Here is a 17,503-nt window from a genome sequence, read left to right as displayed (position 1 = left end):
GATCATTCAGAGTATCTATCACTCCAGTGTTTAATTGCTAAATTGTAATTACTTCGTCACTACGGCCTATTTATTGCCTTACCTCCCTAATCTTCTCATTTGCACACACTGTATATAGACCTTTTCTATTGTGTTGTTGGCTGTACGTTTGTTTATTCCATGTGTAACTCTGTTTTTTGTCACACTGCTTTACAACTGCGGCCAGGTCGCAGTTGTAAACTTGTTCTCAACCGGCCTACCTAAATAAAGGCTTAAAAAATATATACAATAATCTCTACCGCTCCTGCTGTCTCTAGAGAGTTGATAACAGCAGGTCTGGGACAGGTCAGGGTTCCATAGCCGCAGGCAGAACAGTTGAAACTGGAGCAGCAGCATGACCAGGTGGACTGGGGACAAATCAACGTTTATTTGTCACGTGCGCAGAATACAACCGGTGTAGACCTTACAGTGAAATGCTTACTTAGAGGCTCTAACCAATAGTGCAAAAAATGTATTGAACAATAGGTAAGTAAAGAAATAAAACAGTAAATAGACAGGCTATATACAGTAGCGAGGCTACATGCAGACACCGGTTAGTCAGGCTAATTGAGGTAGTATGTAGATATGGTTAAAGTGACTATGCATATATGATGAACAGAGAGTAGCAGTATGTAAAAGAGGGGTTGGTGGGTGGCGGGACACAATGCACATAGCCAGGTTAGCCAATGTGCGGGAGCACTGGTTGGTCGGCCAGTTGAGGTAGTATGTACATGAATGTATAGTTAACGTGACTATGCATATATGATAAACAGAGTAGCAGCAGCGTAAAAAGAGGGGTTGGGGGCAAACAATGCAAATAGTCTGGGTAGCCATTTGATTACCTGTTCAGGAGTCTTATGGCTTGGGGGTAAAAACTGTTGAGAAGCCTTTTTGTCCTAGAGAACAGTCTATGGCTGGGGTCTTTTTGACCATTTTTAGGGCCTTAGTTATGCTAGCCGTGTCTTGCTGCAGTGTTGTTTTGTTCTGCCACTTTCTCCAAGTCCATCACTGTGTAAATGTACTGTAGCTACTCAACCTCTAAATGCCCCTCATTCGTTTCACAGAAAGGGCAAAACTCCACGGAGGCCTCCCCTGAAGAAAACATCCCACACACAAAAAGACCCAGTTGGTGTAAGTTGGTCACTGTCAGCTGTCACTTCAATTAATAGTTACTAAAGGCAAGGTGATAATGACTAAATAATGTATACGTAGCTAATGAATGACACGTCTTACAGTATGGTGATTTGCTGTGTGCAGGTGTACTGCCGTATCCGCCCTTTAGGAGCTACAGATGAGGAGTGTTGTATTGAAATGATCAGCAGCACCACCATTCAGCTGCATGCTCCTGATGGCATCAAAGCCAACCGCAATGGGGAATACAAAGAGGTACCGGTGTAACACAGCTAGCTACATTACATCTCTCTCTCTGATGCGTCTTCCTGTGTCATCTCATAATGAACGTGTTCTTTCATAGACCGTCTCTCTATGATGTCATCTCATAATGGTGTTTACTTTCATAGACCGTCTCTCTATGATGTCATCTCATAATGGTGTTTACTTTCATAGACCGTCTCTCTATGATGTCATCTCATAATGAACGTGTTCTTTCATAGACCGTCTCTCTATGATGTCATCTCATAATGAACGTGTTCTTTCATAGACCGTCTCTCTCTATGATGTCATCTCATAATGGTGTTTACTTTCATAGACCGTCTCTCTATGATGTCATCTCATAATGAACGTGCTTTCTTTCACAGACTCAGTACTCAGTACTTTTAAAAAGTGTTTGGAATTCAAACCTCCCAAATAGAGTTGTTTGAGGATGTTGCCAAACCACTTGTGGATGACCTTATTCACTGCAAGAATGGTAAGTGAGTGAAACTGCTCATTTATTTGTAATAATGCATACGTTTTTAAAGTATTCGTTTTCGACATGGTGTTGAGCGGTGATTTTTGTTTTTCTTTGCTGTCCATAGGATTGCTTTTCACTTATGGCGTCACAGGCAGTGGAAAGACGTTTACCATGACAGGCTCTCCTGGAGAAGGTGGTCTCCTCCCCCGCTCTCTGGACATGCTATTCAACAGCATCGGTCCATTACAGGCCAAGAGATTTGTAGGACTTATTTTCTGTCATATCTCTGGGTGTACAACTCTGTTCCTACAGAGCATCATTGTATGCTTTTGTCCTTGTCTTTTCATCAGAGATTTATACATTGAACTGAATGTGTTGGTGCATTAGCCAATCAAGTGCTTGTGAGAGACTTAACTTTGAGTTGGCCTTTTTATTCAACAGCAAATATGTGCAAAAAAGCCAATATTATTTGACTATTTGAATTTCAGGTTCTCCACATGTTAAATTGAGCGCTAATTCCTATACATCTAGCTTTCAAATGTTCAATCTTGCAGGTGTTTAGGACGGACGACAAGAATGGCATGGAGATCCAAGGTCAGGTGGACGCTCTCCTGGAGAGACAGAAGAGAGAATCAAATCAACAGTCCACCGTGCCCAAAACACCGTCCTCAAAGTATGCATGGGTTTTATAAGCCAAACATGTTTCCTGCACACATTTGTGATCACCCTCAGATGTAACTAGATGCTCGGCTATTGACATCTTTCATGCATTGATTTTAGTGTTTCAGAGACTATTTGGATGACATAAAGACAACCTGTTGAAATTATACTGGAAATGGCACTTTCTTGATTGTTGAAGCTGGTTTGAGACAGGTTTTGTGTTGGTTCTGTCTTTCAGGCAAAAACCTGACCCAGAGTTCGCAGACATGATCAGTCCAGAGGAGGCTTGCAAATGTGAGGGAGTTGACGAGGACAGCTGCTACAGTGTGTTTGTATCCTACATAGAAATATACAATAACTACATCTACGATCTGCTGGAAGACACGCCAATAGACCCCATACGACCCAAGTAAGTCCAGGCTTTGTGTTACCAGTAGTTATGTAATTTAATTAAAAAGATATATAAAGGGAGACCAGTAAATCATTCTGCCAGAGTGGTCCAACCCCACGTCTTTCCTGTCATTTGTATCTTCTACAGTTAATTTTAGTGTTCAGAATGCACCAGTCAATGTAAGATGTATTGTAGGTTGGAGATGTGAAATGTTTTGTGTTTGTTAGGCGACCCGGTGGAGGCACACCTCTACAGAACCCTGAGTTGATGTACGTGGTCTGTGTGAAACTAGCCTGGGACCACACTGATCAACTAGCTTTGTTTCACCTTTGAAGCAGTTTCATATATCTGGTCCCAGGCTAAGTGTATACAGTTTAAAAGTAGAAAAACATGTCAGAATTATCTAGCCATCATCCCTCCACTACATCCCCCTCCCAATGTAGGGACCCTGTGTATAATGCGTATGGTACCATCATCCCTCCACTACATCCCCTCCCAATGTAGGGACCCTGTGTATAATGCGTATGGTACCATCATCCCTCCACTACATCCCCTCCCAATGTAGGGACCCTGTGTATAATGCGTATGGTACCATCATCCCTCCACTACATCCCCTCCCAATGTAGGGACCCTGTGTATAATGCGTATGGTACCATCATCCCTCCACTACATCCCTCCCAATGTAGGGACCATCATCCATCATCCCCTCCCAATCTAGAACCCTGCATGTCATGCGTATGGTACCATCATCCCCTCCCAATCTAGAACCCTGCATGTCATGCGTATGGTACCATCATCCCCTCCCAATCTAGAACCCTGCATGTCATGCGTATGGTACCATCATCCCTGCATGTCCCATGGTACCATCATCCCCTCCCAGAACCCTGCATGTCATGCGTATGGTACCATCATCCCCTCCCAATCTAGAACCCTGCATGTCATGCATATGGTATGTGGTGTTATTATATAGTATATACATTTAAACATGTCGTATTGCTTTTATCCCTCTGTCTCTGGTTGCCTTTGTAGAGGTAGTGTTTTTAAACTGCTGATTATCATGAGGTTGGTGTTCACACGTCCCTGAATGGCTTTGGGGAAACTGATCTGTGCTGCGGCTGGGAAGCTTGACATAATGCATGTCTTTTCCCCCTTGACTGTTTTGAACAGTCATAACCGTTGTTTTAACATTGTCATGTTGACTTTTTGCTTGTGGTTATAGTCTAGTTTATTTGTTGTAGGCTGTGTGGTGGTTAACCGTATTGTTGCTCTCCACGGTTGCAGACCGCCTCAATCAAAGATTTTACGTGAGGACCAGAACCACAACATGTATGTGTCGGGATGCACAGAGGTCGAGGTGAAGTCCACAGTGGAAGCCTTCGAAGTGTTTTGGCGGGGTGAGTGGGATTTTAGTCATTTCTTTTGAAGGAAAACAATTTTTTTCCCCTCTGTATTAGTCTACAGTATTTACTTCTTTCCAGGCCAAAAGAAAAGGAGGATTGCCGATACTCAGCTGAACCGCGAGTCCAGTCGCTCTCACAGTGTGTTCATTGTCAAACTGGCACAAGCTCCGCTGGACGCAGATGGAGACCACATTCTGCAGGTGACTTGAACCTTGCGTCTTTATATCTCGCCGATACAGTTCTTCATGTAGAAGTGAAGACAAAATCCACTACCTTGACCCAGGGATGGAACAAGGATTTTGGGCACTGGCCAGCCAGGCTAGTACACCACATTTTTTAGTAGCCTGGGTTTAATATCTGTGCCATGCGATATCTGAAAATACAAAATGTCTCTAGCCGGGAGGCTAGTTGGGAGAATGTGTGACCAGTACTAGCCTGGGCTCAGTGGCTTTGGTGTACTCTCCATCCTTGCCTTGACCTAACCTTAAGATAACAAACCAACACAAACATCCTATAATTACTATGTGAGCTAGCACAATATATATCTGTTGCTCCGTCACTAGTAGACGCTGTGTTAGCTTATGTATGTTTCACTAGAAGACCCAATGCAGAGCAGGCAGGCTAACAGCTATCACTGGACCACATGGACTTCAACCAGTGCTAGCTCTGATAGCCTAGCCTCTGATAGCCTGGCTGTGTTACAGGACAAGAACCAGGTGACTGTTAGCCAGCTGTGTCTGGTGGACCTGGCAGGAAGTGAACGCACCAGCAGGACTAAAGCAGAGGGCAGCCTGCCTCCGGGCAAGCAGGTGAGCTGACAACGTAGGACCCATAGAAAAATCCTTTACTTTTCTGTTTGCCTAACAGCATCACTGACCTAGCCTGGGGACCACTCTGTTTAGCTAACATTCTGTTTGTCTAACAGCACCACTGACCTAGCCTGGGGACCAGTCTGTTTAGCTAACATTCTGTTTGTCTAACAGCACCACTGACCTAGCCTGGGGACCAGTCTGTTTAGCTAACATTCAGTTTGTCTAACAGCACCACTGACCTAGCCTGGGGACCACTCTGTTTAGCTAACATTCTGTTTGTCTAACAGCATCACTGACCTAGCCTGGGGACCACTCTGTTTAGCTAACATTCTGTTTGTCTAACAGCACCACTGACCTAGCCTGGGGACCAGTCTGTTTAGCTAACATTCTGTTTGTCTAACAGCACCACTGACCTAGCCTGGGGACCAGTCTGTTTAGCTAACATTCCACTCCTTGTGCTCTGTGTCATATGCCACATGTTTAGCATGACAGGAGTGGAATCATGGCTAAACAGACTGGTACCCAGACTAGTACTAACCTTCTGACAACTTCACAACATGCACCCATCTTTACCTGGCATCTCCACTCTTTCCCCAGGCAACATCAACCAGTCCCTGATGACCTTACGCACCTGTATAGAAGTCCTCCGAGAGAACCAGATGTGTGGAACAAACCGGGTTAGTCATTTTGAATGAATCTCTGTGTACTTGATAAAACTGTAGACCAGATGAGTCGAGCACTGATATTATGTCATAAAGTAACACAATGATACTGTGTGTTTTTGTTTCAGATGGTTCCTTACAGAGACTCTAAAGTCACTCATCTGTTCAAGAACTATTTTGACGGTGAAGGGAAAGTCCGCATGGTTGTGTGTGTCAACCCTAAAGCTGACGACTATGAAGAAACCATGGTAACTGATCTGAGTTAGATCCCAATAACAGCCCCAAGAAACCATGGTAACTGATCTGAGTTAGATCCCAATAACAGCCCCAAGAAACCATGGTAACTGATCTGAGTTAGATCCCAATAACAGCCCCTGAAGAAACCATGGTAACTGATCTGAGTTAGATCCCAATAACAGCCCCAAGAAACCATGGTAACTGATCTGAGTTAGATCCCAATAACAGCCCCAAGAAACCATGGTAACTGATCTGAGTTAGATCCCAATAACAGCCCCAAGAAACCATGGTAACTGATCTGAGTTAGATCCCAATAACAGCCCCAAGAAACCATGGTAACTGATCTGAGTTAGATCCCAATAACAGCCCCAAGAAATGAAAATATCAACCAGACGTAACCGTGTGTGTGTTCCTTCAGTTGGTCATGCGCTTTGCGGAGTTGACCCAGGAGGTTGAGGTGGCGCGGCCGGTGGACAGGCCTATTTGCAGCCTGGCGGCGGGGCGGAGACACCGGAACCAGGCCTTCAGAGACGAGTTGTCACGACGCCAGGAGGAGCGCCCTGGGGGATCCAACAACACCGGTATGTACACACACATAATCACACAGAGAGAGAGAGATATATCTAGCTAGCTACAAAGCAGGAGGGCTTTCACATCTCATTTTAAAGCATCTGATTGTACATGGGTCATGTTAGAACCGTCCAATGTGACCACCTCAGCCAACACTAATGTTAAGTCAATCTGTTCTTCACTGATCTTCCAGAGGATGGCTCGGTGCTGAACCAGCTCCTGGACAGCCTGCCGGCCCTGCCTGCCTGTGAGTTGGTGGACCCCACCGATGAGCAGATCCTGCCCCGCCTCATAGAGGTGCTGGAGAGGAGGCACCGCATCCGCCAGATGATCACTGAGCAGTACACCAGAACTGGTACGGACCAGGCCACTATAGACCTAATTAAGGGTACTTTGTCAGTACAGGACCTCTATTTATTGTAAATGTATGTACTGTAGTTGTCTGTTTAATGTTCTGTATTATGTCATGTTCTGTGTTGACTCCAGGAAGAGTAGCTGCTGCTTCAGCAACGTCTTAAGGGACCCTCATAAAATACTATGGGCTTTAGAGCTGCACCTTTAGTCTCCTATTGTTTGAAATGTCATAGACGTCCTCTATTTAAATTCATCATTGTCTTTTGATGTTTATCTGGCTTTTCTTGGGGCATGTTTTGCTATACGTAAATGTTTAGTTAGTGTAAACATATTGTCTACCTTTAGTGGACAAGAGTAAAGTTACATTTGTACCAATGGATTCATTTCCATTCCTTTCCCCCCTTTACCAACAGCCAACACACTGAAATCCATGCTCCAGGAGTTTGATGGCCATCTGATGGCCAAGGAGAACTTTATCCATGAACAGCGGGGTAAACTAGGGAGAAGGACAAGATCATGTTCAACCAGAAGAATGAGATGGATCGGCTGGAGAAGAAATCCAAAATGCTGGAATACAAGGTGAAGTCGCAGTCCTCCCTCTCTCTCTTCCCCCGCCTCGTTCTCTCTTCCCCCAACCTCGTTCTCTCTTCCCCCGCCTCGTTCTCTCCCCCCCCGCCTCGTTCTCTCTTCCCCCGCCTCGTTCTCTCTTCCCCCGCCTCGTTCTCTCTTCCCCCAACCTCGTTCTCTCTTCCCCCGCCTCGTTCTCTCCTCCCCCCGCCTCGTTCTCTCCTCCCCCCGCCTCTCTCTCTCCCCAACCTCGTTCTCTCTTCCCCCCCCGCCTCGTTCTCTCTTCCCCCGCCTCGTTCTCTCTCCCCCCCGCCTCGTTCTCTCCCCCCCCTCGTTCTCTCTTCCCCCAACCTCGCTCTTCTTCCCCCAACCTCGTTCTCTCTTCCCCCAACCTCGCTCTCTTCCCCCCCAACCTCGTTCTCTCTTCCCCCAACCTCGTTCTCTCTTCCCCCAACCTTTCTCTCTTCCCCCAACCTCGTTCTCTCTTCCCCCAACCTCGTTCTCTCTTCCCCCAACCTCGTTCTCTCTTCCCCCCGCCTCGTTCTCTCTTCCCCCCAACCTCGTTCTCTCTTCCCCCAACCTTGACTTCTTCCCCCCCCTCGTTCTCTCTTCCCCCCGCCTCGCCTCTCTCTCTTCCCCCGCCTCGTTCTCTCTTCCCCCCGCCTCGTTCTCTCTTCCCCCCCGCCTCGTTCTCTCTCCCCCCCGGACCTCGCCTCTCCTCCCCCCCGCCTCGTTCCCCCTCCCGCCTCGTTCTCTCCTCAGCTACATTTTTATATCACTGAAACCCATGCATTCGTACATCCTAATTGAACTCATTTCAAAATGATCCTGAACTTTTTACATACCTTTTTAATGCCTTATGTCCACTCCTCTCAGATTGACATTCTTCAGAAGACCACCAATATCTATGAGGGGGACAAGCGGTCGCTGCAGCAGGAGCTGGAGAGCCGGGAGCAGAGGCTGCAGCGGGAGCTGTCGGAGAGGAAGCGCATGGAGGCACGCATGCAGGGCATGGTGTCTGACACCAAACACCAGTGGGAGAAGGAGTGTGTAAGTGGAGTGTTACCCTCCTCCCCTAAGCCCTCCCTCTACTCACTCAGCCCTCCCTCCACTCTTTCAATAGATCTGGTCACTAAGCTGCCAACTAACCACAGACTGTGAGGGGGTCACTCAGCTGCTAACTAAGCCCAGACTGTAAGGGGGTCACTCAGCTTCTAACTAAACCCATGCATTTGGGTAGCCTAGTGGTTAGAGCATTGGACTAGTAACCAAAAGGTTGTAAGTTCAAATCCCTGAGCTGACAAGGTACAAAATCTGTCGTTCTGCCCCTGAACAGGCAGTTAACCCACTGTACGCGCCGTCATTGAAAATAAGAATTTGTTCTTAACTGACTTGCCTAGTAAAATAAAGATAAAATAAACCACAGACTGTGAGGGGGTCACTCAGCTGCTAACTAACCACAGACTGTAAGGGGGTTACTCAGCTGCTAACTAACCCCTGTAGACTGTGGGGGTGGGGGTCACTCAGCTGCTAACTAACCCCAGACTGTGGGGGTCACTCAGCTGCTAACCCCCAGACTGTGGGGGGGTCACTCAGCTGCTAACTAACCCCAGACTGTGGGGGGTCACTCAGCTGCTAACTAAGCCCAGACTGTAAGGGGGTCACTCAGCTGCTAACTAACCCCAGACTAACTATCCCCAGACTGTGAGGGGGGTCCCTCAGCTGCTAACTAACCCCAGACTGTGGTGGGTCCCTTAGCTGCTAACTAACCCCAGACTGTGGTGGGTCCCTTAGCTGCTAACTAACCCCAGACTGTGGTGGGTCCCTTAGCTGCTAACTAACCCCAGACTGTGGGGGTCACTCAGCTGCTAACTAACCCCAGACTGTGGGGGGTCACTCAGCTGCTAACTAACCCCAGACTGTGGGGGGTCACTCAGCTGCTAACTAACCCCAGACTGTGGGGGTCACTCAGCTGCTAACTAACCCCAGACTGTGGGGGGGTCACTCAGCTGCTAACTAACCCCAGACTGTGGGGGGGTCACTCAGCTGCTAACTAACCCCAGACTGTGGGTCATAAACATAGTTGACGGTAGGTGTGGTGGTTGTCGTTCTACTTACATTTAGTTGAAGTTGTGTAGTTAACATTTCCTCTTGCGACCTCAGGAGCGTCGTGTGAACGCCAAGCAGCTGGAGATGCAGAACAAGCTGTGGGTGAAGGATGAGAAGCTGAAGCAGCTGAAGGCCATCGTATCAGAGAGCAACAACAGCACCACCTCAGAGCAGCAGCGTCCCCCACCACCCCCAGACAAGCCCCAGAGGAACTCCCGGGAGAAGGACCAGCCTCGCGTCCCCGAGAAGAGATCTCGCTCGCCATTGCCCGTGAGTTGTTACACCCGGTCACTGCCTCTCTTTCTCCCTCTCGCATCTCTCCGTCTCCCCCTCGCTCTGTCATTCTCTCTCCATCGCTCCATCTATAAATGATTGATTTGACGTTATTGTAGTGGATATTGACTGTGGAACTATTCTAATGTTGATGGACTGTTGTGTTGCATGGTGGGTTGAAGATGTATGAGTCTGTCTACTAAGCAGGTGCTGTGTCATCAGACCACATGTACTATTACTCTGCTGTCTCACTGTTACTGGCCACCTGCATGTGTTGTCCTCTGTTTCACACTGCTGATATTTGTGACATTACAGTGTTCAGATAGAAACTTGTTTGCTGTAGAACAGATATGATTTGTCTGTCATGTAGAATAGTGCATCGTGTTGGTTCTATTTGTTACAATGTTATCTACACTGTTGGAGATGCTACAGCCTTCATATAATACTCCCAGACTCCCTCCTGCTACCACCCCCAGGTCAGCACAGCTCAGTGCCACCCCCTCCCACCCTCCTCCTCTGCTGGTAGTCTCTCAGTAGCCTCCGTCATCTCTGAGTGGGAGCAGAGGTTCCCCAATGGTAGGGACCCCCGGGACACCCGGCGCGTACAGAACAGCGACCCCATACGGAAGCAGCAGTGTGGGCCGCAGGAGAGGCCAGCGATGGGCCCCTGAGACAGAGGCTCCGGGCCCCAGCCACACACATGGGCTAGACCTAGAGTCAAGCTCAAGGGTTAGTGTGTGTTAGAATTTCACTCTAAGGGACTGGTTTCCCAGACAAAGATGAAGCAATAGTCCTGCTTTTGGCTTAATCGGTGTCTTGGAAATCAGGAGGTAAACTTTAAGTAGCTGGATCTGCCGTGCTTTGTAAACCTGGATAGAACTACACCCTAGACCCGGGTAGAACTGTAGCTGCTTGGTTTGTATACTTACCTACTGTACATGTGCTAGCTATTAGGACCAGGCTGATACCAGTATGGATACTCCTTAGTGTCATGGCAAGAAAACAAAACACAATCTTACCTTGTAGCAGGTTTTTAAAGGCCGAAGAGTTGGGTCTGTTTCCTGGTTTAATTTTTGCCATGGAAACAAAAAATTGCGACGCTGGTATCATCACAGTAGTTAGATCTGCTATGCATGTAGTCCTGTAGGCTTTAATCTGTGTGTTTGTGTGTGTGTAGATGTACTGTAGCTAGTTCTGCTATGCTTGTAGTCCTGTAGGCTTTAATCTGTGTGTTTGTGTGTGTGTAGATGTACTGTAGCTATTTCTGCTATGCTTGTAGTCCTGTAGGCTTTAATCTGTGTGTTTGTGTGTGTGTAGATGTACTGTAGCTAGTTCTGCTATGCTTGTAGTCCTGTAGGCTTTAATCTGTGTGTTTGTGTGTGTGTGTGTGTTGTAGATCTGTGTGTTTGTGTGTGTGTAGATGTAGCTAGTTCTGCTATGCTTGTAGTCCTGTAGGCTTTAATCTGTGTGTTTGTGTGTGTGTAGATGTACTGTAGCCTGTTCTGCTATGCTTGTAGTCCTATAGGCTTTAATCTGTGTGTAGATTTACTGTAGCTAGTTCTGCTATGCTTGTAGATCCTTAAACAATCACCCTGCAGAATTGCATCAATAGCTGCTTGATGTGTGTGTTTGGTTGTCTGTAATGGCCACCACAGGACTGATAACCAGGGTGTCCTCATCACATTTATCATCACCATTATCCTCCCATGTTATGTTACCATGTCCCCTAGTGCAGGCTGCATTATCTACAGTAGGTAACATTTTTCAACACTTTCACATATACAATATTCACACATCTCCTCAGACTATTTGTGTACCCCAGGAAGAGTAGCTGCTTAAGCTAACGGGGATCCTAATCAACTACCAAGTACTAATAATACTCTTATGAAACAATCCATTCATAATGCTATAGATTGCTGCTGTAAAACTCATATCTAACCTGGTTTCAATCATAATGTTGGCAGCTAATGTGTATATACAGTGGCAAGAGAAAGTATGTGAAATACCTGGATTTCTGCATAAATTGATCATATATATACAACAGTCTGCTTAAACTAACACAAACAATTATACTTTTCATTTGAACACACTGTAAACATTCACAGTGCAGGGTGGAAAAAGTATGTGAACCCTTGGATTTAATAACTGGTTGACCCTCCTTTGGCAGAAATAACCTTAACCAAATGTTTTCTGTATTTGCGAACCTGACTTGCACAACGGGCAGGAGTAATTTTGGACTATTCCTCTTTGCAAAACTGTTTCAGTTCAGAAATATTCTTGGGATGTCTGGTGTGAACTGCTCTCGAGGTCATGCCACAGCGTCTCAATCAGGTTGAGGTCAGGACTGACTGGGCCACTCCAGAAGGTGTATTTTCTTCTGTTGAAGTCATTCTGTTGTTGATTTACTTCTGTGTTTTGGGTCATTGTCCTGTTGCATCACCCAACTTTTGTTGAGCTTCAATTGGCAGGCAGACAGCCTTACATTCTTCTGCAACAAGTCTTGATAACTTGAGTTAATTGTTCTGTCTGATAGCAAGCTGTCCCAGGCCCTGAGGCAGCAAAGCAGCCCCAAACCATGAGGCTCCCTCCACCATACTTTACAGTTGGGATGAGGTTTTCATGTTGCTGTGCATATTTCTTTCTCCACACATAGTGTTGTGTGTTCCTTCCAAACAACTTTAGTTTCATCTGTCCACAGAATATTTTGCCAGTAGCGCTGTGGAACATCCTGGTACTCTCTTGGACTCGTCAGATGTTAGCATGTTCCAGAGATTTCTGTAAGTCTTTAGCTGACACTCTAGGATTCTTCTTAACCTCATTGAGCATTCTGCACTGTGCTCTTGTAGTCATCTTTGCAGGACAGCCACTCCTAGGGAGAGTAGCAACAGTGCTGAACTTTCTCCATTATAGACAGTTTGTCTTACCCTGGACTGATGAACATCAAGGCTTTTAGAGATACTTTTGTCACCCTTTCCAGCTTTATGTGGGTCAACAATTCTTAATCTTATGGCTTCTGAGATCTCTTTTGTTCGAGGCATGGTTCACATCAGCCAATGCTTCTGAATAGCAAACTATTTTTTGTAAAACTTTGTTTATAGGGCAAGGCAGCTCTAACCAACATCTCATTGGTTGGACTCCAGGTTAGCTGACTCCAATTTAGCTTTTGGAGAAGTCATTAGCCTTGGGGTTCACATACTTTTTCCAACCTACACTGAAAGTTTAAATGATGTATTCAATATAGACAAAAAAACAATAGTTATTAGTTTAAGCACAGTGTCTATTGTTGTGACTTAGATGAAGATCAGATCAAATTTGAAAACCAATTAATGCAGAAATCCAGGTAATTCCAAAGGGTTCACCTACTTGCCACTGTATATTGACTTACAGTATACTTGTCATTGGTCTTCTATTAGCCAAGCTTACAGGAAGGGTTTTTAGAAAATTATCTGTTTTATTTGAACCTCTCCACAGCATAGAGGATTGTCCAATTATACCTGGACATACCACCATACCACCTCAAACTATACTGTGTATAAACCATGGGCTTTATGTTCTGCCAGCCCACTCTACCCACACTAACGCCTGTGTTCTGCCAGCCCACTCTACCCACACTAACGCCTGTGTTCTGCCAGCCCACTCTACCCACACTAACGCCTGTGTTCTGCCAGCCCACTCTACCCACACTAACGCCTGTGTTCTGCCAGCCCACTCTACCCACACTAACGCCTGTGTTCTGCCAGCCCACTCTACCCACACTAACGCCTGTGTTCTGCCAGCCCACTCTACCCACACTAACGCCTGTGTTCTGCCAGCCCACTCTACCCACACTAACGCCTGTGTTCTGCCAGCCCACTCTACCCACACTAACGCCTGTGTTCTGCCAGCCCACTCTACCCACACTAACGCCTGTGTTCTACCAGCCCACTCTACCCACACTAACGCCTGTGTTCTGCCAGCCCACTCTACCCACACTAACGCCTGCCGCCGGTCCTCCATAGACGCTGCTACTACTAACCCGATGGCTCTTAACACCACAACTGTCAATAATTCCCTGATTTTGTCTTTTCCTCCCTGTTTTAAATGGGACCCACCAGACCACGGGGACACCGATTCGCCCGCACCACAGACGCTCACACTCAGCGGGTGGGCAGCGATGGGTAGATCACAAACCACTCTCTAATTTGGATTTAGACACCGTCATGCAGCCAATCATACCCAATGCAATCAAAGTGTCAGCGGCCAGCGAGAAAGCTCTGTCTAAATCCCACAAGTATGTTCTCACGCATCAGGAGCTTGCCTCCGATGGGGAGATTCAGACCAAACTGATCAAGGTAAAAAAAAATAAGAAAAAAATCAATTTCCTCAATTGGTGTCTCTTTGTTTCTGTCTCATTTTTAGACTTTTTCACCTTCTGGGTTTGGATCTTTCCGACTACTATTGAATGATCTTGCTACCTGAGCAATGAGTTGTAGTAATAATGTTTCAAACAGAAATAGAGATTTATACTGCTACAACCATGTACAGTGCATTTGGAAAGTGTTCAGACCCCTTGACTTTTTCCACATTTTGTTACGTTACAACCTTATTCAAAAATAGATTAAATAGTTTTTTCCCCTCATCAATTTAGACACAATACCCCATAATGACAAGGCAAAAACAGGTTTCTGCAGATGTTTTTTTTTTTTTTTTTTTTTTTTACGGACACATTTACATAAGTATTCAGACCCTTTACTCAGTACTTTGTACCTTTTGGAAGCGATTACACCCTCGTCTTCTTGGGTATGATGCTACAAACATCCCCACAACATGATGCTGCCAACACCATGCTTCACCGTAGGGAGGGTGCCAGGTTTCCTCCATATCTGACTCTTGGCATTCAGGCCAAAGAGTTCAATCTTGGTTTCATAAGAGCAGAGAATCTTGTTTCTCATGGTCAGAGTCCTTTAGGTGTCTTTTGGCAAACTCCAAGCAGGCTGTCTTGTGCCTTCTACTGAGGAGTGGCTTCCGTCTGGCCACTCTACCATAAAGGTCTGATTGGTGGAGTGCTGCAGAGATGGTTGTCCTTCTGGAAGGTTCTCCCATCTCCTCAGAGGAACTCTGGAGCTCTTTCAGAGTGACCATCAGGTTCTTGGTCACCTCCTTGACAAAGGCTCTTCTCCCCCCGATTGCTCAGTTTGGAGTCTTAGTGGTTCCAAACTTCACAGGTGTGTGTGTGCGCCTTTCCAAATCATGTCCAATCAATTGAATTTACCACAGGTGGACTCCCAAGTTGTAGAAACATCTCAAGGATGATCAATGGAAACAAGATGCACCTGAGCTCAATTTTGAGTCTTGTAGCAAAGGGTCTGAATACTTTATTTAAAATGTAATAAACTGTTCTTTGTCATTATGGGGTATTGTGTATAGATTTAGTTTTTTTTTCTTAATACATTTTAGAATAAGGCTATAACAAAATGTGGGAAAAGTGGTGGTCTGAATACTTACCGAATGCACTGTCCCTGATTTACCTGTGGAGGGGAATGCATTTGTATCCCTCACTTTGAGTGTTTCTGCGTGGTACATCTCTTAATCTGATAGTTGTCTACCTCTTCAGGGAGACGTGTTCCGAACGAGAGGAGGAGGACAAGCCGTGCAGTTCACAGACATCGAAACGCTTAGACAGGAATGCCCAACTGTTTCAAGGTATGCCCATTGGCCAACCCATCAGTTATTATGCTGACACTTTGACAGATTGTGTGTAGCGTTGCAAAATTCTGTTAACTTTCCCAACATTTCTAGGTTTCCAGAAATCCTGTTTGCATGATTCTGTATTTTGTGCTTATTTCCAGGAATATTCCAAGTGGTATTTCTGGAAAACTTTTGCAACCCTATCAGAAATCATCTTCTGTTGAGATGAGGACATATTACCTCACTGTCTCCTCTTCTTGAAATAATAGTTGGCTATGTTTTTAGTGTAGGTCATTCAGAGTCCTGATGTGAATATTTTCTGTTCCATGAAGTCGTAAGAGGAGGTCATCGGGAGACGGGCCAGGACAACATGATGGGAACAAGATGGACTGGAACGACAGAGAGAACAGGGTAAGCTGTCCCCACTACTGTCCATCACTCATTCACTTCGGCTGGAGTAAAACAGCTATTAGATTTTGTCATGATACCTGCTCATAAAGGTATAACACGTTTTCTCCCAACAGGCACCAGTGGCAAGCACAAGCTCAGCTCTTGGTCTCCAGAATGGCTATCAGAAGTGAGAATTTATATCACATTCCAGTAGGGATTTTGACTGACAACATTGCATGTTTTCATAGTATTGACTAATCAACTGCTGATGACAAATTACACTTCTTTTCTCCATCCCTTTCAGACGCAGGAAGTAGGAACTGGACAGATCATCTTTTTCTATGCTGGAATTGTCTTGTGCGTTGGACTAGTGAACTTACCATCACTTTAAACTATGCATCTTGTTTTTTAAAGTCAAGCTTTTTACAGAACTTTTTCTAGATAAGTGATGATCAAGACCTGAGTTGTATTTAATCATGACTGTAGCTTAAAAGGGACATTTTCAATTAGATTTGTATTAGATGATTTAGAGAACTTGTTCTCTTGTCACATTGAATAGTGTCATTGTATAGCTTACCACCTTCACCTATGAAACTTTCCTTCACTGTTTTTTCACACCCAAAGACTATTTAGATGACAAAATGTAACTTTTTTTTTTTTTTCTCAGTTTCAAGGTACTTGTTGTATAATATTCACACACATAATCTGCAGAAAATCAATGTTAGAAGGCTGCTAGTGCAATGACCCCAATTATATACTTTGCTAAAGCCTGCCGGTCAGTCTCTGTCTGACTGCAAATACATGTATTTTTGAAGGAATGTACTATTTAAAAACTGGGGAAAAATAAATCAAGAAATGAGAATTATCTTTAACCAACTTGTTTATATTACTGTATAACCATGTGAATGGCAGGTCTTGCTTTGGAGGTAGATGTAGCGCTGCAGGCCCCAAACATAATCAATTGAAACCAGTTGGCATCCAAAAAGATTTGGTGTGACGACATGAGTACCAATCTATCAAATGTATTTTATTACGTTTAAAAAAATTTTTTTTAAGTCAGCAGTTATGTTAGGGGAAACAGTGTTACACTCTACCTAATATCCTAACCCAACCTTCCCCCATCTTAACAGCGCCACTGCCAGACTCCTGTCTGAATAACTGCTGTCCTTGTAGTTCACATCCACTTATATTTGCCCCAGCCAGGCAGCCACAGGCACCAGCCTTTTTTAAATGGAATGGGTCGCTTGAAGACTTTGCTAAGCATGCAGAATGCTGTGCTAACAAACGGCCATTTTTATGTGGCTGGCACTGTTTGCTTGACATTCTTCGGTCTGTTGATGAGAAATGCCAAACAGAAGCGCTCACTAGCAAGTCTGTATAGTTTGTGGGGCCCCTGCTAAAGTCTTGTGTACTGCAGACGCTCTGCTAGTCTCCTGGTCAGGTTACATTCCATCAGCATGTTGCCAATGGTCCTGGGCATATTTACTATATCTGGCTGCTTTTGGACTGTCAATGGGTTGAAACCTCTTTCTTGTGGGAAG

At 45.4% G+C, this 17,503-nt stretch overlaps 1 pseudogene; it reads left to right on the top strand.

The window, feature by feature from the left end:
• Positions 1-1,387: 1,387 nt before the first annotated feature.
• Positions 1,388-16,834, top strand: LOC121838817 (annotated as a pseudogene).
• The last annotated feature ends 669 nt before the right edge of the window (positions 16,835-17,503 follow it).

This window comes from Oncorhynchus tshawytscha, unplaced genomic scaffold (genome assembly GCF_018296145.1).
Source record: "Oncorhynchus tshawytscha isolate Ot180627B unplaced genomic scaffold, Otsh_v2.0 Un_contig_13882_pilon_pilon, whole genome shotgun sequence".
Lineage (NCBI taxonomy): Eukaryota > Metazoa > Chordata > Actinopteri > Salmoniformes > Salmonidae > Oncorhynchus > Oncorhynchus tshawytscha.
Note: the sequence above shows the minus strand (reverse complement) of the source record. Positions and strands in the feature narration are given on the sequence as shown.